The 9,126-nt window shown below is 40.5% G+C and overlaps 1 protein-coding gene across 1 annotated transcript in view; it reads left to right on the top strand.

Annotated features, from left to right (window-relative positions):
- Positions 1-9,126, top strand: part of LOC145875995 (uncharacterized) — a 459,138-nt gene that overhangs the window by 174,088 nt on the left and 275,924 nt on the right. The window lies entirely within an intron of this gene.

Here is a 9,126-nt window from a genome sequence, read left to right as displayed (position 1 = left end):
TTATGAGATTTAACAAAAAGTGACTAACACAAAAAGAGTTGTGTTACACTTACCATATTGGTGACCCACTTTAATCAAAATGCAACACTTCAAAAGGTAGCTAGCTGTTTTCTACATGTTGTCCTCTAACCAGTGATGTACACATTATTCCCAGATTCCGTGTGGTTTTTGAGCTGTTAGTTTTAACAGGACGTGCAACCTCATCTCCCTCCTCTCGCACAATTGATTTCAACATGAAATCGATGAGTGATGACAAATAAGTGTTGCATTCCTTTGTTTAGCGATCCCTAAATTTAAATGCATCATTCCAAAATATAGCTGACTGTCTTCTGCAGGTTGTCCTCTAACCAGTGAGGTAAAATATATCTCCCATTTCCATGTTTTTTATTTGTGTTAGTTTCAACAACAGTACAACCTGATTTCCCCCCTGACGATATCAGTGATTTATTGCTACTTGTCAAAAAAATACAAGTAATATGATTATTGTGGCAGATGTTTGTGTATATAGCATATTATATGTTTAGTTTTTCAATATATCACAAACTGTTTCTGCGTATTTGTTATTGAAAATTGTGTTTTGACATTGGGGCTATCCCATCTAGCAAAATGTCTTTGAAAAGAAGCCTATGCCCGATGTCCTATATTCGTTCGGTTGTAGTTAAATTACTTGAAAACAACTTAATTTCAACGTACTTCCAAGTAGCCTAGTGGTTAGAGCATTGAGCCAGTAACCAAAAAGTTGCTGGATCGAATCCCCGAGCTGACATGGTAAAAATATGTTGGACCCACTGTTCCTAGGCCGTCATTGTCGATAAGAATTTGTTCTTAACTGACTTGCCTAATTAAATAAAGGTTAAATGAAAAGTGGACGAGAGTTCTAGAAGCTAGTGATTTTTCGGATTCTATAAAGAATAAAAATTAAAAAATAATCCTATTGTATATTATTATTTAGAAATACGTGTTTTTTCTTGTTTTTAATTGTTGACAGCCAGTAGACACCATGTTTATATTGTAGAAGGTGAAGCATTGTAGTTGATTATAATGTGAAATGGAAGTTGTTTTCTGTTGGTGGTAAGCAAACTTGTCCAACAAAAATATAGGATATATTTGTTGTCTTAAGGGGGAAGGTGTTACAGGCTTTGGTTTTTCCATTTATGTTTTGAGGTTGAACTTTAGCCCGTTAGCACGTCTAGCTCGTCAGCCCGTCTAGCTCGTTAGCCCGTCTAGCTCGTTAGCACGTCTAGCTCGTTAGCACGTAGGACGCACTGATTGGTGTCACCTCGTTAGTCAGTATGTGTTACACCTGTGCTGGCTTGTCCATCTCGTTAGTGGGAAGGTGTTTCACCTGAGCTGGTCCAGGTTCTATTTAAGAGTGTCTGGTCCAGTGCTCCAGTTGTCTTGATACATGTGGAGAGTCAACACCTTTAGTTGCTCCACCTTTTTGGTTTACTTCCTGTCTTTCAGTTCGATGTGGATATGTCTTTTGTTTTCCTCTTGGGCAGATTTAGTGGGTCTCATGGTGGGTGTCTTTTAGGTCCCAGTTGTTGTTACTAGTCAACTTCCAGTGGACACCCCCATAGTGTCTTTCAGAGCCCCTCCTAAAAAACAAGTTATATTTTGGGTTGGATATTGCATCATATTGTTGATATTTTAATCAATGGCATTTCCTTACAATGCTCATTAGTCTTTCAGTTATTGTTTTTTATCCTCATATTTGTGTACTAAATATTTCTGATTATTTTCATAGTTTTTTCCTGTGAAGCCATTGTGTTCCATCCATGTCTGAAATGTGCTGTATAAATAAAGCTTGATTTGATTTGAACATATTGTAAAACAAATTAACCCAATGACTGACCAATCAACAAACTCTTGGTCCACCTTAGTATGAAAAACTGTATCAATCCCACTTTTCCAGCCTGCTGAAGGCGTGGTGGAGTGGTAAACACCACCCCCGGCTCTACCAGGGGCTTGAGGTGGTCTCCCACAGCTCTGCTTATGTCATGTTCTGTGGCCTTGCTGTTCCATTTCTGACTGCCCCTGCAACACAGAAACACATTTAGTCATATTATATACAACACTCAAAGTAATGGATATGTAGCATCTACAGCCTCAGTTACACCTGGCACCTAAATGTGACTTCTGTCATCTGATCACTCCAAGCTGCATTAGGTTCAGATCTACCAGGATGGGCCTTTGACACAGTCTGGACGCAGTCAGGCCACTGAATATGCATAAGCAATGTAAAGAGGTGGGGTGAATGAGGGGAAAAGTAAATTTGACACAAATTACCTTCGTAATAAATCAAATGTTGTTGGTCACATACCGGTGTTCAGCAGATGTTATTGCAGGTGTAGTGAAATGCTTGTCCTTCTAGTTCCCACAGTGCAGCAATATCTAACAATTAATATCTAACAATTTCACAACAAATACCTAATACACACAAATCTAAGTAAAGGAATGGAATTAGGAATATATAAATATATGGATAAACAATGTCAGAGCAGCATAGACTGAGATACAGTTTATACATATGAGATGAGAAATGATATGTAAACATTATTAAAGTGACTAGTGTTCCATTTATTAAAGTGGCCAATGATGTCAAGTCTATATGTAGGCTGCAGCCTCTCTGTGCTATTTAACAGTCTGATGGCCTTGAGATAGAAGCTGTTTTTCAGTCTGATGGTCTGGAGATAGAAGCTGTTTAACAGTCTGATGGCCTGGAGATAGAAGCTGTTTACCAGTCTGATGGCCTGGAGATAGAAGCTGTTTAACAGTCTGATGGTCTGGAGATAGAAGCTGTTTAACAGTCTGATGGTCTGGAGATAGAAGCTGTTTAACAGTCTGATGGCCTGGAGATAGAAGCTGTTTACCAGTCTGATGGCCTGGAGATAGAAGCTGTTTAACAGTCTGATGGTCTGGAGATAGAAGCTGTTTAACAGTCTGATGGTCTGGAGATAGAAGCTGTTTATCAGTCTGATGGCCTGGAGATAGAAGCTGTTTATCAGTCTGATGGTCTGGAGATAGAAGCTGTTTATCAGTCTGATGGCCTGGAGATAGAAGCTGTTTACCAGTCTGATGGCCTGGAGATAGAAGCTGTTTAACAGTCTGACGGCCTGGAGATAGAAGCTGTTTAACAGTCTGATGGCCTGGAGATAGAAGCTGTTTAACAGTCTGATGGTCTGGAGATAGAAGCTGTTTAACAGTCTGATGGCCTGGAGATAGAAGCTGTTTACCAGTCTGATGGTCTGGAGATAGAAGCTGTTTAACAGTCTGATGGCCTGGAGATAGAAGCTGTTTAACAGTCTGATGGTCTGGAGATAGAAGCTGTTTAACAGTCTGATGGCCTGGAGATAGAAGCTGTTTATCAGTCTGATGGCCTGGAGATAGAAGCTGTTTAACAGTCTGATGGCCTGGAGATAGAAGCTGTTTAACAGTCTGATGGTCTGGAGATAGAAGCTGTTTAACAGTCTGATGGTCTGGAGATAGAAGCTGTTTAACAGTCTGATGGCCTGGAGATAGAAGCTGTTTAACAGTCTGATGGCCTGGAGATAGAAGCTGTTTAACAGTCTGATGGTCTGGAGATAGAAGCTGTTTACCAGTCTGATGGTCTGGAGATAGAAGCTGTTTACCAGTCTGATGGCCTGGAGAGAGAAGCTGTTTAACAGTCTGATGGCCTGGAGATAGAAGCTGTTTAACAGTCTGATGGTCTGGAGATAGAAGCTGTTTAACAGTCTGATGGTCTGGAGATAGAAGCTGTTTAACAGTCTGATGGTCTGGAGATAGAAGCTGTTTTTCAGCCTCTCTGTGTTAGTGATGCCTGTTTAACAGTCTGATGGCCTGGAGATAGAAGCTGTTTAACAGTCTGATGGTCTCAACTTTGATGCACCTGTACTGACCTCGCCTTCTGGATGATAGCAGGCTGAACAGGCAGTGGCTCGGGTAATAACAAAGAACAAATGTGTGTGCCTGAGGGGAAATTAACTTTCATACAGCCAAAAGGGGTGAGAAATTACACCCATATCAGAGGACAATTTGCACTAATGTAAATAAACATAGATGATGGAACATATTCCCTTTAGCTGACATGATGAACCACTAAGGGGACATAAATATTTACCATCTAAACCATGTGTGACCTCTCACCTCTCTGGCTGTAGAAGTGTTCTTCCTTACCAGTTCCTCAACAGCTCTCTGACTGAGCTCCACCCTCACTGGGTCTTCAGAGGAGAGGAAGGCTGAGGAGGGATGGAAGGATGAATGGATCAGTCAGTCAATAAAGTGTAGAGCTGCTGTTTATGCTGTCTGACAAAATCACTATTTTAGTAGTTCGTTAAAGTAAATAAGGCTTTATGACTGCTGAATACCAACTATCAATCATTTAGATCATGTATTTTCAGGTAGAGATACATCATAACAACCTCTCCCTCAACGTGATCAAGACTAAGGAGATGATTGTGGACTACAGGAAAAAAAGACTGAGCACGCCCCCATTCTCATCGACGGGGCTGTAGTGGAGCAGGTTGAGAGCTTCAAGTTCCCTGGTGTCCACATCACTAACAAACTATCATGGTCCAAACACACCAAGACAGTCGTGAAGAGGGCACGACAAAACCTATTCCCCCTCAGTAGACTGAAAAGATTTAGCATGGGTCCTCAGATCCTCAAAAGCTTCTACAGCTGCACCATCGAGAGCATCATGACTGGTTGCATCCCTGCCTGGTATGGCAACTGCTCTGCCTCTGACCGCAAGGCACTACAGAGGGTAGTGAGTACAGCCCAGTACATCACTGGGGCAAAGCTCCCTGCCATCCAGGACCTCTATACCAGGCGGTGTCAGAGGAAGCCCCCCCACACACACACTCTGTTATCATCTATGCATAGTCACTTTAATAACTCTACCTACATGTACATATTACCTACTAACCGGTGCCCCCGCACATTGACTCTGTACCGGTACCCCCTGTATATAGCCCCCACATTGACTCTGTACCGGTACCCCCTGTATATAGCCCCCACATTGACTCTGTACCGGTACCCCCTGTATATAGCCTCCACATTGACTCTGTACCGGTACCCCCTGTATATAGTCTAGCTATTGTTATTTAACTTCTGCTCTTTAATTACTTGTTCCTTTTATTTAGTATTCTTATTTGTGCTTTTTAAAACTGCATTGTTGGTTAGGGGCTTGTAAGTAAGCATTTCACTGTAAGGTCAAATTCAATTTGATTTGATAGACTCATAGTACAGAATGAATGACTGACTGCCCAGTTCAACATCAGTTCACCGTCTCACCTCATACTGTATTGGAGCAGCAGCAGCTGACTGCCCAGTTCAACATCAGTTCACCGTCTCACCTCATACTGTATTGGAGCAGCAGCAGCTGACTGCCCAGTTCAACATCAGTTCACCGTCTCACCTCATACTGTATTGGAGCAGCAGCAGCTGACTGCCCAGTTCAACATCAGTTCACCGTCTCACCTCATACTGTATTGGAGCAGCAGCAGCTCACTGCCCAGTTCAACATCAGTTCACCGTCTCACCTCATACTGTATTGGAGCAGCAGCAGCTGACTTGATCGTTGATACTAATCATCATGTTTGAATCTGAGAGTAAATAGAGCCGACTACACTCTAAAAATGAAGGGTTCAACTGGAGTTGTTCTCAGATCCCCTAAGAACCGTAGGGTTCTTGGTCAATGAAAAACAGCCCCAAAAGGTTCTTCAAAGAACTTGTTAGAAGGTGGGTTCATCGAGGAACCTCCGTTGTTGCTGGACTTCTTCCGGGAACTTCGCAATTACAACTGAAAACGATGGTGACAAGTTTGGATGCGACAACAGTTAAAAAGGTTAAGTTGTGTTGATGTTTGGCTCTGAATATGTCTCGAAATAATGTATTATAATAATGTATTATAATAATATAACATACTAATAATGAATAACGAAGACAATGATGGTTTTCTGTGAATATCTTCCATAACGTTACTATAGTTAATTAACGTAAATATTAGAAAGCCGGGTTTAACCGTTGGCGTTGTATGAGCTACAGTACAGTACCGTTAGCTAGCTAGCTAACGTTATGTCCTAACTAGGCACAACTAGGTTTGGATTATTTCCTCAACTATATTCTTTCCCATATATTCTATATCGTTTCCATAAAGCCAACATGGCTTTACTCTCATTAATGTAAGTTTCCAATCTAGAGCAGTTCTCACTTTTGTGATAATAAACTAGCTAACTTAACTAACTAACTAACTAACTAACTAACTAAGGACAGTGACCTGTCCAGACGAGATGTTACAACGAACTGAATCGTCAATGGAGGTCTTCCTCTTTATATAGCCTGCTACAGCATGCAATACTATTAACTCACAAGGGGGCAGAACGTTACATGTACAATACTATCCCATTTTGGAAACGTTACATGTACAATACTATCCCATTTTGGAAACGTTACATGTACAATACTATCCCATTTTGGAAACGTTACATGGACAATACTATCCCATTTTGGAAACGTTACATGTACAATACTATCCCATTTTGGAAACGTTACATGTACAATACTATCCCATCTTGGAAACGTTACATGTACAATACTATCCCATTTTGGAAACGTTACATGTCCGCCCCCTTGTGGAGGGAAATTAATATCTTAGATGGTAGCTGTAGATGGGATTCAAATGCATAAAGGTATTAATAAAGTGTCTAGACTACCTCTTTTGTATAAATGCTCTTCAGAATCCAAACACAGTATTGCCACGCAGCAAAATGTTGAGTATAATCTTTCAAGTCAGCCTGATAAAATATTGAACAATTTGTGTACAAAGATATCTTGAAATGTGATATTAGGGCTGTATGACAGTACTGTTACTGTATGGCAGTACTGTATTGGCTAGTGCTTTCTCCAATATGTTCTTCTATTTTACATTCCATTGTATGTCGATGCCATTTATCTTTCAATATTTATTTAATATATATATACGTTTTAATGCTTGTAAGACTATTCTTTGACACATTTTCTCTTCCTTTGAAATTCTTATAGGACAGAACATGGACACAATGCAATTGGGATCAAGAAGAAGGTACAGATATGTTGTAGGACAGCTGCATTTGAAGTGTACATTTAACCTACATAGCAGTCAATACAAACTGACATCTATTAGCATACAAATGTGTGCAAATGATCTTTTCAGATCTTCTCAGAAATTAATCAAGTCCATGGAATGGATATAGACAAAAAGATAATTCAAGGACTATCAGAGGTAGAGAGGCGAGGCAGGGGTGAGGACATCATCCTGCTATTTTGACAGTCCCTGAAGGACAATACAGAAGAGGGATTTGCTCTTATTCCTTCCCTTTCTCTAATGTATTTGGTAATAAAATTATTAAGTGTAGTAATATCATTGCTTTACTTTACTAGGACTGGAGACCACAGCAGCGATTCTGCTCTTGCCCTACCTCTTCAATGAGGACCCGAGTGGCCTTTATGTCCGTGACAAGGTATGTCTATACACCAATCATCTGTTTCTTCATAAACATAGGTGTGCATGCTTATATAAAACTACAGCTGAACATTTGTTATGTTCTTTGTTAATTGTATGTGTATTAATCTTTTCTTACTTTTGTTGACACAGATTTCACCGCTCTTCACTCCTTTACTGCACATCGGTGGAAATCCATTTCACCATGAGAGTGAAATCCCGCTGGCCTTTGATGGGGAGAACATCCAGGCCCTAGAGGACGTCCCCATGGGACTTGGGGCTCTGCTACGGCTGGATTTTTATTTTCCCTTAAATTTCCCAAAAATTTCAGAAAACACTTCTATTCTTTAGTTAATGTGTTCTGGGGATAAGAGAAGTTGGGGTGAAGTTACCAGGGCATATATATATTATACACACATACAATTCAACATATTTTAATATATTCACAGAATCCATATAAAACATAAGAAATTCTCAGGTAGTCACGACAACCATTCCATTTGCTTTTTCAGGGACTCTCCATAGCAACGAAGCAGCTCTCCAAACATCCTCCCAGCAGAACCAAAAATAAACTTTAGTTTCCCGAACAATGACCATGGGATCCTCAACGGTTCTCTAACCTCCCAGAGACCACGGCAAAATCAAGCCTCCCAGGAACTATAGACCTTCTGCTGCTTTCTAAAATATCATCCCGCTTATTATCCACATTTCAATCATCTGATTAAGCATATTTCTATGTTACTATCCAAACGTCAGATTAAGACTCATATCACAGTCACACAACTCTCATATCAGTCACACAACTCTCATATCACAGTCACACAACTCTCATATCACAGTCACAACTCTCATATCACATTCACACAACTCTCATATCACAGTCACACAATGCTATTCCCAAACAAACCTAATCAATTAGTTGTTTTCCAACAATATTTTAACCTGCAGGAATATTTTCACATTTCTATGTCATGGTCAGTTCCTAGGATAATGTAACTCATACATTTACATCTTTCAATACTTCTAAAATGGTGTCCAGGTTTAAAATAATTACAGGTGCACCTTACCATCTTATACTATATCATAAATGGTCTTAACTAGTTAACACAGATTCTAGTTTTCATCCAGTTCACACAGATAGCTGACTCAGCCTCAGAGCCTTCTGACTGGGCCCTGTTTACACCTCCACACAGGAATACACACTCAGAGCCTCCTGACTGGGCCCTGTTTACACCTCCACACAGGAATACACACTCAGAGCCTACTGACTGGGCCCTGTTTACACCTCCACACAGGAATACACACTCAGAGCCTACGAGGCTTTTCTAAAAACTCCACTTTGCGTGTTTCGCTCACTTTTTTTTAAAACTACGTTCGAGATGTGGTATCCACTCGGCTCGCTGCCTCTCAGATCAAAGATGGGTCCATCTGCTCCGTTCCTGAAGTGTGGTCTCCCTGAGATCCCAAGTTAGAGGGATCCCTGGAGCACCATTTACCCAGGTCACCAGGAGCGGTCACCAAGTGAAGATTCACATCCCCATCGCCAAATGTGGTGGTTAATTTCTTTAATATCAATTGAGGAGACAAACTTATCACACAAGTCAGAGTTATTCTTAAACTAAATCTTTATTCACTTATAAGAC

The sequence above is a fragment of the Salmo salar genome, unplaced genomic scaffold (assembly GCF_965601325.2).
Source record: "Salmo salar unplaced genomic scaffold, fSalSal1 ptg000414l, whole genome shotgun sequence".
Lineage (NCBI taxonomy): Eukaryota > Metazoa > Chordata > Actinopteri > Salmoniformes > Salmonidae > Salmo > Salmo salar.
Note: the sequence above shows the minus strand (reverse complement) of the source record. Positions and strands in the feature narration are given on the sequence as shown.